Source organism: Panthera leo, chromosome B4 (genome assembly GCF_018350215.1).
Source record: "Panthera leo isolate Ple1 chromosome B4, P.leo_Ple1_pat1.1, whole genome shotgun sequence".
NCBI lineage: Eukaryota > Metazoa > Chordata > Mammalia > Carnivora > Felidae > Panthera > Panthera leo.
Genome location: NC_056685.1, coordinates 134612908 through 134626295, shown reverse-complemented (window position 1 = coordinate 134626295; position 13388 = coordinate 134612908). Strand labels below are relative to the sequence as shown.

The window sequence follows — 13388 nt, the reverse complement described above, 5'->3', positions numbered from 1 at the left end:
ACTGAGGCTTAAAGAAGTGAGTAATTTGCTCAAGATGTCACCAGCAGTGAGCTACAAAACCCAACTCAGAATCTGACGTGGCTGGGTTCAGAGTCCTTGTGTGCCATTTCCACTCTCCGTGCTGCCAGGAGAAGGGAGTGCCTGGAGAATGGACTTTCAAGCTGGTCTTCACAGAAGAGTCGGGTTAATCAGGTAGTAAAAATGGGTAGGGTGCTGGCATTCTAGTCATGGTAACAGCTTGGGCAAGGACCTGGAGGTCTAGAGCACACGTGGGGAAATGGAGAGAAGGCCATTGTCACTGGGAATAAGAAGTGTGAAGGGAGGTCATGAGAGGTGAAGATGGAAATTCTGTTGGTGTCAGAAACACGGAAGGATCTTGAATTCCATGCTGTGAACTGTCATACATTTTCAAGGTGGTCAGATGGGGAACCACAATTTTGTTTATTTGCAAGATATGTCAAACATATAGAAAAGCACCCAGACTAATGGTGCCTGTGTACCCATCGCCCAGATTTAACATCCTTCTGAGTACTTCTCTACCTCCACTAGACCCAAACCTCCAAATGACATGCCTGTTTCATGTATATTGTTTCTAAAGTTTATCCATATTGACACACACAGACCTAGGAGCTAACTTGGAAAAACTCCATTGTTAATTCATCTGATATAGTAAAAAAAGAGCTTGGTCCTACTGAATCTCAAGTTACCCCCTCAGGCTTGTTTGACACGTCTCCCTTAGGCTGAAAGCATGTCTCACCTTTATGGTACAGCAAAGTGTTACAGGTGTGCACCTCGGACTTTGCCTGCCCCTTGGAAAACCAGCCATTTTTCCAAGAAGCCCTGATTCCATTTAGTGAAGGAATGACATTTGGAAATCCAAAACTGAATGTCAGTTTGGTTCCGTAAGATGTATTAGCGTTTTCTTCCAAAAACAACTGTGTGTGTGTGTGTGTGTGTGTGTGTGTGTGTGTGTGTGTGTGTGAGAGAGAGAGAGAGAGAGAGAGAGAGAGAGAGAGAGAGAGAGAGAGATGTTTGGCTTTTTCATTCACCTGGAGGTTGTTTTTATGAATATTACGAGATGAGAGGTCTCACAATTATTTTTCTTCCAGAAAGGTAGCATGTTATCCCAACACCCTTTAATTAATTATAATTTAGAAAAAGTTATGGTGCACGGCAGGGCAGATGTCTCCTGATTTTTCATAGTTTCCCACATTTTCTTGCCTGGCTTTGCACATTTTCTTTATATGAACTTCAGAATTTATCAAAACCTGTTGGGGGGGGGGGGGTTGCAGTGCAGAGGCAGTGGCACGTCCCCTTGCTGAGGAGGTGATGGTGAGGGGGTGAAGGATGAGGCTGCAAAGCTTGGAAGATTGGTTATGTTGAGCAAAAAATGTAAGTTGATTCAGCAGGTATGTAAATGAATCTTGAGGACAGTGGGAGCCAGGTTTCTTACATTCTGAGGAGAGAGTTACAAACATGGGAAGATGGAAGGTTGGGAAGAACCCTGAGGGTGTTGGATTAGAATTGGAGGTATCAAGATGAATTTCTTTAACATACAAACTGCACATACAGAAGTAGTTCTAGGTGTGGGTGTTCGTGTACGTGCATAATATTTTCCAGCTAGAAGCAGTGACATCCCGGTAGCAGTGAACAGTGCTAACACTCAGATCTTTGTTTCTAAATACTTTTCTCCTCTAAAAGGGATCAGGTGTCCTTGGAGAAATAGCTAGTTCCAGGGCTTGAAGAAGGGAAAACACAAGATGAGCCTGAAACGTCTTGTGCCGGGGAATAAGGGAATGCTCAAAAAATGGAATGTGTCAGAAAGGAAGTAAGGGCCTGTTTGAGGAGGTTTCCACTGGTCAGATCTGGGACAGTTTGAGCATCAGTGAATGAATAAATGGGTGAGGAGGGAAAGGTCTGCCTACTGATGATGAATAGAGAATCACCGTTTGGCAGCCATCATAGAAGTGGTTGATTCATGGGAGTCATCAAAGGTGGATGTTTGCCAAAGAACAAGATGCTGGCCTAATCTCAGGATTTCTCCCACAACATACTTACGGGTCACCAAGAATAAGGTAGTAGCTTTACATTGGGGAAACCTGGCAGAGATGGACTTGACCAGGTGACTGTGGTCAGCTCACCCTGCATCTCGCCTGCCCTGACACACTGGAAAGAGCACAGCACCGTGTCTGTGCTGCTGAGAACATGAGAGCCGGGTCTAGACATACAGGTTGAGGTCCATCCACGGAATGCAAGGGCTTCACTCTGTCAGGGACATGGAAGTCAGGAAAACCCTGAGGAACCCATTCCAGGTCAACAAGACACAGTGAGAAATGACAGCTTGTGTTCCTGGATGGGATCCTGGGCCGGAAAGGAAAAAAAATACTGTTTGGGCAGCTTATCAAATTTGAATGAAGTCTGTAGATTGGATTGGTGGTGTAGTATGAATGTTGATTTTCTGATATGGAGGGTTGTGTGCTGGTTACATGGAAGAGTGTCCTTGTTTTTGGAAATATGCATACTATTTAGGGTCGATAGGGCTTCCTATCTTCAACCTGCTTCCAGAGATGTCAGGAAAAAGCTGGTGTGTGTGTGGGGGGGGGGGGGGGGGCGCTATATATAGGTAATGAACATGCGTAGATAATAGAGCAAATGATATAAACCATTGTCAGTTGGGGAATCTTGTTGAAGGGAGTATGTGAGCACTGTACTATTCTTGTACATTTCTGTGCATTTGAAATTATTTCAAACTTGTTTTCTAATACACTTGAGATTTTGACTGGAACTCTTAGTTTTATAAACTAATCTGGAGACTTGATCTCTTAACCATACTGGGTGTTTTTGTTTAGATACATTGTGTGTTCTTCTGGTTTGTCTATTTTGTTGTGTTTTGAGCTCTCCTTTTGGGTCCTTCAGTAAAGTTTGTAATTTTCATCACATAGCTTTTACCCACTTCTTTGGATTAGCCCACTGGTATCTTTTTAATTATGTTGCTATTGTAAAATGAAACACTTTTTGCCTGTTAAGTATCAATACTGATTGCTTTATGTGATCCTTTTGTATGGGAAGGTTTAGAAATTATGTACTCATATAACTTTAAATGGGAAAAGAATTTCAGTAACAACTTTAAAAGCCCTCAGGCTCAACAGTTAGGAAAAACCTGCAGGGAACCCTAGCTGGCCCCTCACCCTGTTCCTGCTTCTTTTCTAAGAACTGTTGGCTATCCTGCCCACAGTTGTGGCCATCTAAATTGATCTTGCGATGCCCCTGTGAATATGACAAGTAGCCATCAAACGAGGATGGGATCCAACCTCTTTGGGCCAAGCCAGGAACAAATTTATGGCATTTCTGTGCAGTTCTAGAAGCATGCAGTTGATAGGATGCTACAACCTCATGGCTGTTTGAGATTATGTCTAAAAATAGGCCTGCCCACTGTGGAGTGGAAATCGGCTGTTTTTAGGCCTGATTCTGAAAAGAAAAATAGCTCAGAGCTGGTTATTTTTGCATGTACACTCGCCTGAGCTCCACAGTGTCCAAGGTGCATGTGTGGTGTTGGTGCCAGGTTTCCCAGAGCAGAGATTGTGCCTGGCAAATGCCTCTCTGTCTCCAGCCTGCTCTGGACTTGTGGGGTCTTCTGTTCCTTCCTTTCTTCCCCATGAGCAGGGAAGTGCTTTGCTGTCAGTAGGAGCAGACAGAGCAAAGATATTTTTGAGATGGTGTGAGGGGTATATTTTTTAAATGAAGTTAATTAAATTTTAAAGTGATTATTTTCTACGCAAGCATTAATGTAAATAGAAATTAAAAGGAAGAAAATGCAAACCACAGTTCTGCCACCCTCAACAGTCACAAGGTTTTAATTTTGCCATACTATTCTCTGGCTGTGGGCCAAATGAACATCTAATATCTACACCACTGTAACCATAGCACAGGTAACGAATTTACGGGCATACCATGTTTTATTGCACTTCATTTTATTGTACTTTGCAGATACTGTGTACTTTCGGAGGGGGGTTGTTTGGGTTTTTTTACAAATTGAAGGTTTGTGGCTATGCTGCATCAACCAGGTTAATCGGCACCATTTTCCAACAGTTTGCTTCACAATGTGTTTCTGTGTTACATTTTGGCAGTTCTGTAATATTTCATACGTTTTCATTATTATTATTATTATTATTATTATTATTATTATTATTATATTTCTTATGGTGAGCGGTGATCAAGATTATGACTGGCTTAGGGGCGCCTGGGTGGCTCATCAGTTAAACATCTGCCTTTGGCTCAGGTCACGATCTTGTGGTTTGTGAGTTTGAGCCCCGCGTCAGGCTGTCTACTCAGTGCAGATCCTGCCTCGGATCCTCTGTCCCCCTTTCTCTGCTCCTCTCCCACTTGGATACTCTGTCTCTCTCAAAATAAATAAATAAACTTAAAAAAAAAACACCATTATGACTCACTGAAAGTTCAGAAAATGGTTAGCATTTTTTAACAAAGTATTTTTTTTTTTATGTTTATATTTGAGAGAAAAAAAGGAGAGAGTGCAAGCAGGGTAGGGGCAGAGAGAGAGAGGGAGACACAGAATCTGAAACAGGCTCCAGGCTCTGAGCTGTGAGCACAGAGCCCGACATGGGGCTCAAACCCACAAACCGTGAGATCATGACCTGAGTCAAAGTTGGATGCTTAACCAACTGAGCCATCCAAGCACCCCAACAATAGAGTATTTTCAAATTAAGGTATGTGCACTCTTTTTTTAGACATAATGCTATTGCATATTTAATAGACTATAGTATAAACGTAACTTTTTTTTTTAGTTTATTTATTTTGAGAGAGAGAGGGAATGTGTATGCAGAGGGAGGGGCGGAGGGAGAGAGAGAGAGAGAGAGAGAGAGAGAGAGAGAGAGAGAGAGAGAATCCCAAGCAGACTGTGCGCTTTCAGTGCAGAGCCCCACGCGGGGCTTGATCTCACCAACCGTGAGATCTTGATCTGAGCCAAAATCAAGAGTTGGTTGCTTAACCAACTGAGCCACCCAGGCGCCCCCTAAACATGACTTTTATAAAATGCACTGGGTAGAACATTCGTTTGACTTGCTTTATTGGAACCGAACCCTCACTGTCTCTGAGGTACATGCCTGTATTATTCTGCTCTTCGCCGGACTGTGCACATAACGAGCATTTCCCGTGCTGCTGGCATCTTTGCAATTACTGTAGTTAGTGTGTCCTGTTTTGTTAAGTGGATTTACCATAATTTGCGTAATAATTTTGAAATGGTAAAGAATTAGGTTCTTATTGGTAGGCCATCTCAGCCAGCCTCAGTGACTACAGGGTGGGAGCCCGGAGCAAAGTTTTCCTCTTCACTCTCCCCCTGCCCTGCCTCTTTTCTTCATATAGATATCGCTAGAGCGAATACGTACTTTGATTTCTGTTTGATTGTTTGTTTTGAGATTTCCCTAAGATAAAAATCTAGTAAATAGAATTACTAGGTCAAAAGTATTAGTATTTTTAATACCAAATTGCTTTTTTTTAATTTTTTTTTTTTAACGTTTATTTATTTTTGAGACAGAGAGAGACAGAGCATGAACAGGGGAGGGTCAGAGAGAGGGAGACACAGAATCCGAAACAGGCGCCAGGCTCCAAGCTGTCAGCACAGAGCCCGATGCGGGGCTCGAACTCACGGACTGTGAGATCGTGACCTGAGCCAAAGTCGGCCGCTCAACCAACTGAGCCACCCAGGAGCCCCCCAAATTGCTTTTTTTAAAGAGTTCTGGAAACTTATGCTGCTTTTGTTAATTGTTTGTACCAGGTTCACCCCAACCTCACCAGACAGGGTATCCTCTCTTAATTTTTTTTTTTTTTGAAAAATTAATAGCTATAAATTTGTGCCCCTGGATTTTATCATCATTAATTTCATCATGGTTGAAAGTAGATATTTTTTATAGTTTACATGACTAATTAGAATACAGATTTTTGACCCTCAGAGAGTAAACTTTTTAGGCATTCTGGGTGGGTTTCTTTTCCTCTAGATGACAGACATCTGAGTTGGTTTCTTAAGCTGCTTTCTGGGCTTCTCAGCCAGGGAGCCAGTCAGCAAGCACTGTCAGTACCTTGGCTTATTCTAAAGGCCTAATTGTGCTGAGACCTATCAGTCACTGGAAAAATCTAGACTGTACCTCTGCAAATAGGACATAGAATTTGAATTATCAAGTCATTGGGCAGGTCTTTGGGCCTGATTGATCTATTTAGGAAGATCCCTCATTTGCACACGTGTAAAGCAAATAGCATGGATATATCCAGATACAAGCAGTGAACTCAGTTCTAGCAAATTTCAAGATTTCTTAAAAAAAATATATTTTTTAATGTTAATTTTTTTAGATAGTGTGTGAACGGGGAAGGGGTAGAGAGAGAGAGAGAGAAACACACACACACACACACACACACACACACACACACACACACAGAATCTAAAGCAGGCTTCAGGCTCTGAGCTGTCATCACAGACCCCCGTGTGGGGCTCAAACTCACAAACCGTGTGATCGTGACCTGAGCCGAAGTCAGATGCTCAACTGACTGAGCCACCCAGGGTGCCCTTCAAGATTTCTTTTTAAAATGCTTCCCAGGGGCTCCTGGGTGGCTCAGCTGGTTAGGCATCTGACTCTTGATTTCAGCTCAGGTCACGATCTCACAGTTAGTGAGTTCGAGCCCCACATCAGGCTCTGTGCTGACAGCGAGGAGCCTGCTTGGGATTCTCTCTCCTCTTCTCTCTCTGCCCCTTCCCTGCTGTACACATGCGCTTTCTCTCTCTCTCTCTCTCTCTCTGTCAAGATAAAAATAAACAAATTTTAAAATGCTTCCTGGTTTGTGAGTGTCTTGCTCCTGGTTCAAGGCAGGCTTCTGCCAGAAGTACAGTGGGGTTTGGGGAGTGGCCATTCCGTATCTCACCTCTGTTTACTATGAATGCTTTGCTTGTTGAACTTTTCTGAGCCTCAGTTTACAAAAAGGAGCACTAATACTTCTTAGAGCATGGTGAGGATGAAAATACATTAACATTTATGTAAAACGCCTGGTGCAGTGCAGGACTTGTATTAGACGTGCAGTAAATAAGAGATTGCTGCAGGTATTATAAATCTGACACAAAAGTTGGTCAGGACTTTTAAAAACCTGGACTTGGGTGCTCCTTACAGAATTTGTGATGTAATGACAGAAAGATCATGGACTTTGGAACTGAGTTATAGAACATCAGCTCCAGCTTATCCTAGAAAGGTGACTTTTGGCAAATTACATAATTTGTTTTTGTTTCCTCATCAGTAAATTGAAATGTATGTAAAGCATACAGTGTATGACACGTAGAATAAATGGTAGTTATTATTACATCAATAGCACGTGCCTTGGATAGTGGTTAAGGGCAAGCGTACTCCCCTATGTTTGTTGTTACAAAGCAGAGAAAAGCCAGCAAATTCTCTGTTTTAAGGAAGAATTGTAGAGAAGGTCACATTTCAGGAGTTCTTTAGGTTCTGAGAGCCACGTGACTGACAAAGGAGGAAGGAATTTTTGGACCTAGGGATGCTTCAGAAAAGGAAGAGCACGTGGTGGCCTAGACGGGACTGAGCAGGTTTGTTTGGGTGGAGAGGAGCAGAAATGCAGTTGGGAAGACATCAGAGGGCTTCAGGGCATGTGGGGAGGGGAACACCGTCAAGACGTTGGTGAAGCAAAGCTGTTCCGGGTGCTGGGTGCTGGGAAAGAGAACTTCTGGAGGTGTTCTTGTCCGTCAAGAAAGGCGAAAGCGCCAGTGACAAGGCTGGAGAGGTAAGGGACAAATACAGGAAATGGAGAAGTGGCAGGATTAGGTGACATCTTAAATACAAAGGGTTAAAGGAAGAGTTGAGTTTGGGTTATTCTAAAGCTTCTTGCTTAGGGTAGCTGAGAGCCGATTGTGGTTTTCCCGGAGGATGGGAAGTTGGGTCCATTGAGGAAAGAACGTTTTTATCATTGAAAATATGAGTTGGTGACGGCCTAAGAATAAATCTATTTTGTCATCTTTAGAGAAATTATTTTAGCCACAAGTGACGCTGCCCAGAGTCTTTACATGCAGAAGTGACTATTCTTCCCCACCGCCCCCCCCCCACACCCCCGCCACTAGAGGCCTTGTCTTCTACCCCCAAATGGTCATCAGAACTGTGGCGGTGCGGTTGATAAATACTGCAAACGCCTTCCTACCCCATCCCTGGCAGTCAGAGCCCAGCACCTGCTTGCCACTCTGTTTTTGGTATTCCATCCAATTTTGAACCCTGGACATATCTTATTTGCAGCTTGGCTGTGCATTTTCTGTGACATTTCTAGGTGTTTTGTTGAGAGGAGATTTCTTAGTTCCTCTGGTATGCCATATTGCATGAAATAGAAGTCTCTCACTCCCCAAGTGATAATAATCTACTCTGAAATCCTAGGAATAAGAGAAGAACTATATTAGTCAGGGTCCTGCAGGAAACAGATGGCATACTCAAACTGGGTAATTTGAGGAGCATTTAATTGTATCATTCAGGAGAGGGGAAGCTTTACTGTTCCAGGTATGAAGAGTGTGTGTGTGTGTGTGTGTGTGTGTGTGTGTGTTTAATTTTTATTTATTTTTGAGGGACAGAGACAGAGTGTGAATGGGGGAGGGGCAGAGAGAGAGAAGGAGACACAGATCCGAAGCAGGCTCCAGACTCTGAGCTGGGTCGGCACAGACCCCCACGTGGGGCTCGAACTCACAAACCATGAGATTGTGACCCGAAACTGCCTGAGCCACCCAGGTGCTCCTGAAGAGTTTTGACAGAAGAATTAAGGTTTATCCTACTGCTGGCAGAACCGCTGGGGTTGAGAAGGTCAGAGATGCTGCTCCTGCCCATCTAGGGCCGAGGTACCTCAGTGAGTGGTTCTCATGAGCTCACAGGGAAGCCACTATGCACCTGTGTCTGTTGTCACCACTTCCTCTGGGGTAGCGGTCTCTGCTTTCTCTTCTGTCTTCCAAATCTGTCTTGTGCTTCTCTTTGCGACCATGCTGGAAAGGGGGTTATGGAAAGTAGCTCCCAGCTTCTGATCTACAGAGGAGGGCTTAGAAGAGAGTCATCATGACACGGAATTGACCACAGTGCAGGATTGGGACTGTTCGCAGTGAGTGAGCAGGGTTGGGGACACCAGTGGAGAAAGTGGAGTCTCTGGGCCAGCAATAGCAGGAGTTGTTACTCTCCCAGTCCTGAAAGGCAAGAAGAGGAAGCAGTTCCTGAGGCCTGGAGAAAGTGGCTGTTCAGGTTCCCCAAATGGAGCGTGGCCATTGGCGCACCGTCTCAGCCAGCCTCAGTGACTGCAGGGTGGGAACCCGGAGAACAAATCCCCCCTCCTCACTCTCTTCCTGCCTCGTCCCAGCCAGACTGGGCCAGAAGCCACAGGGGGCACCGGAACCTCTTCGGGTCCCCACTCTGCCTCCTCTCCGGGCCTGGAGTAGGGGGGAGATGGGTGAGGAGGGAGGCTGCAGGGCAAACAGAATGGTCCACCAGGCAGGGGCCATAACTAGAAGCACAGGTGGTGATTTTGTCCTGAGAACTGAGGCAGTTTTTCAAGGCAAGGGAGGAGAAGGGGCAGAAACACAGTGGTTAAGCCCGAACTGAAAAAGGAAGCAGGTGCCTGGAGAGACCTCCGAGGAGACGGTGTTGAAGGCAGTTTGGAGGCTTTTGTGGGGAAGACTGGATTGGGGAGTGGGGTGATGTACGTGCAAGGAAAGGAGGACAAAGCAAGCCACGGCTCTTTTCTGTGAGGTGGCAGTTCGTGGCCCTGCGACAGGCTGGAGGGCGGGCCACAGGCAGAAGCGGTGGAGGTCGGCATGCAGGCTCTGGGCTGTGAACGTGAGGGCACTGAGTTTGGGACCTCACTAGTGCCACTCCACGGCCCGCTGAACCCATCCAGAAAGCTAGAAAATAGGAGAAAACCAGAAAAGGGGAAATCAGGGAAAGGGAGAGTTGGGGAGGGAGGTGCAGTGGCAAACCTCTTTTCAGAGCGCGTCTACAAATTCCTCATGGGTGACTGGCTTCCTTTGGAGTGTCAGTTTTTCTCTAACCACATCTGCGTTCATTCAAACAAGGAAATTCAGGCATTTGTCGGTATTAATCATGATGTTCAAAACTGTATTTGCATTTTTAAAATGATAGGATGATATCTGAAAGATCTCTCTTAGCTTATTTTATAAGGCTGATACTAAAGTTACAAATATCCTGGCTGACATTGTTTTTTAAGTTTGTTTATTTTGAGAGAGAGAAAGAACAAGCGGGGGAGGAGCAGAGAGAGGGAGAGAGACAGAATCCCAAGCAGCCTCTACACTGTCAGTTCAGAGCCCAACGTGGGGCTTGAACTCACAAACCATGGGATCATGACCTGAGCCGCAATCAGGAGTCAGCCGTTTAACTGACTGAGCCACCCAGGAGCCCCTCTGGCTGACATTTTTAGTTGCTGGGATACTTGGTTTTCTTCTTGTTTTACTTGGAGCTCCCAAAACAGAGGAACTTGCATTCACTTTCTTATGGACCGGATACTTCATGTATATTAAGAATGTTTAGCTTGACTGGTACCCTGCAGGAGGTATTTGGCTGGGAATTTTTTTTTTTTTCCTCGTCTGGTTCATAAACCAGAACTACAACGATAGGGAGGAGGAGGGCATCCCACAGGACAGGGAAGCTCCAGGGAAGGGCTGAGAAAGACCTCTGAGGAATTGTACCCAAATCTCTTTCCCTCTGGAGATAGGGTTTTCTCAGGGACCCACCGGCCTGCGGTGGGCGGGATTGGCCAGCGTTAAGCTCGTCTTCAGCTCTTAGGAGCTCCTGCTAAGGAAAACTTTGGAGCAAGTGACATTTAGATTTACATGTAGATTTTCAGAAGCCTGATTTTATTTACAGAAGGATTAATTAAACAGCATGTAAAATATTTATTTGTGGAGAGAGTATCTCTTGAGAGAACTTTTCATTAACCTACCAGATTTAGTCTTTTTGTTCAGTGGAACCCATCTCAGCCACCTTCGATCGTTTGGAGAAGGCCACTGGCATTGAGAGCCAGGGTAGAGGCACAGTCACAAACAGGAGAAATACCTGTGTGGACAGAATGTTTTCGGCGGTGCTGGAAATAATGGGGGAGGTCCTTGTGAGAGGGAGGCAGAGAAGGGACACACTGGAATGTGTGATCTCTGACAGGACAGATGGCACCTGTCACTGGCTGCATCACGGATCCTCGGGGTAGTGTAATATTAGGAACGTAGCCCGAGGGGGCCTGCTGCTCAGGAGCCTTGTGAGCTCTGTGCTTTGGTGTCCTCATCTGTAAAATGAGGGTGTCCGTGCTGTGAGGGTTAGTGACGGTGCATGTGAGGGGCTGGTACTGTAGCGAACACTACAGTAAGCTATTGTCTGTTGCCCAGCAGCAGATTCACAGGAACACAGAAAAGAGCAGTCTGTTGCAGGAGTTTGAAGATGATGAGAAGCGGTTTCCTTTAGATTCTGAGATTATTTGTACTTGAATGTTTAAAGATGACTTTGGGTCATGTGATTATATAATCAAGCTTAATATCAAAGTAGTAGACACTTGTCTAGCTATTTTAGACTTAAGATATTTCGGGAAGAAGTGGGCCAGCTTTCTGAGTTTGGAGTTACTGACCATCTTCAGCTCTGACCCACGTTTACTCTCCAAAGCCTCCTCACGGCTCTCTTGTGGACTCAAGTTGGGTGTTCCCCCCCTTGGGACTGGGCCTGGAGGATTTTACAAGATTGCAGGGTGTTCGGCACCCTCCAGCTCTGCTTTTAGATTGATCACGTTCTATTTTCTCATCCTGTCATTCTCTCATCTCCCCGCCACGCTACCACCTCTGAGTAGGTACGTTCTAGCCTAGTTCTCTAAAGCCTAGTTCTTCTACCGTTTACTGGTTAATGGAACGCCTGCCGTGTGCTCTTTAATGACATGAAGATTACAGCAAGGGACAAGTCTGCCCTTTAGGAAGTTTACATTCTAGTGGGGGGGAGAGATGACTAGTACCCAAGTAGCATATCTGTGTCTGTTGGGAGATAAGTGCTGGGGAGGGAGATCGGGAAAGCCCAGCCTCGGCTGTGGAGTTAGCTGTTCTTAATAGGATGGCTAGGGAAGGCCTTACCGGTCAGTTGGCCTTTGCCCAGAGACTGGAAGGAAGTTAAGAGGGGCAAGCCATGCGTCTACAGGGGAAGCGCATTGCAGGCAGAGCAAAATTCCTCTGTAGAAATGCCTTTGATGGTCCCCAAAGCAGGATACCACAGGACCAGAGCAGAGACTGGCAGGGGAGGAGGTCAGAGAGTTCATGGGGTGGAGATAGGGACCCCCCAGAGCAGCTTCACTTGAATGAGCTTCACTTGAATGAGTCGAGCCCCCCGTAGGGCTTGGAGATGCGAACTCCAGCTTAACTTTGAAAAGGATTGCTGACTTACCTGCTAGCAGCATTATTGTCAGCTCCCTGAGCAGGAGCTAAGAAGAAGAAACTAGCTTAATAAGCCATTGTAAGAAAACTTTGCCCTCACCTACCCTAACCTAGATGTGTTTCACAACTTTTTTTAATTAAAAAAAAAAAAAGTTTATTTCTGAGAGAGAGACAGACAGACAGAACACCATCAGGGAAGGGGTAGAGAGGGAGACACTGAACCTGAAGCAGCCTCCAGGCTCCGAGCTGTCAGCACAGAGCCCGACGCGGGGCTCAGACCCACAAATGACCTGAGCCAGTCGGACGCTTAACTGACTGAGCCACCCAGGTGCCCCTCACAACTTCTTTAAGTAACTGATTTTAAAGAGTTTAGGAGCTCTTTGACCTTGTTTTACTCAGCTAACCCTGAGAAGTAGACAGGCCCAGGCAAAAGGCAAAAAAATAAGAAGATCGTCTCTTGATTGACTAAGAAGAGTAGTACATTACATGCTAATTACATCAGCAAAGGTAATGCAAGCTGTTGACCCAATCGGATGACTTTGAGAAGAGTCTAGGTCCTAGCTGATGAATTTTTATTTTCCTCTATATTTTGTACTGTCTTCCAAAGTGACTGTTTCAATTTCCGACTTCACAGTAATGGCCAGTTATAACTCTGTGAATACTAGATTGGCAAATAAAAATCTGTGTGGGTGTTAGAGGTGCTGGAACTTCTTGCAGACCTACAAAAAGAATCTGGAAGAAAAGTCACTGGTGCTTTGGCTTATGCTGCCTAGTCCTTTGTCCCTGGGAGTTAAGGACAGATGGCTGAAAGGAGGAGTGCCTTGCACACAATTGCTTGTCAAGAAAGAGGTTAAGCCCTAAGTTTGTGAGGAATGACTGCAGCAATCAGGGGATCCATACACTGATCAGAGTTGAGTGTCCTGGGGTCACCAGTCAGTAATTACAG

At 45.2% G+C, this 13388-nt stretch overlaps 1 protein-coding gene across 7 annotated transcripts in view; it reads left to right on the top strand.

Moving 5' to 3' along the window:
* TCF20 (transcription factor 20) overlaps nt 1-13388 on the top strand; it is a 102562-nt gene that overhangs the window by 34679 nt on the left and 54495 nt on the right. The window lies entirely within an intron of this gene.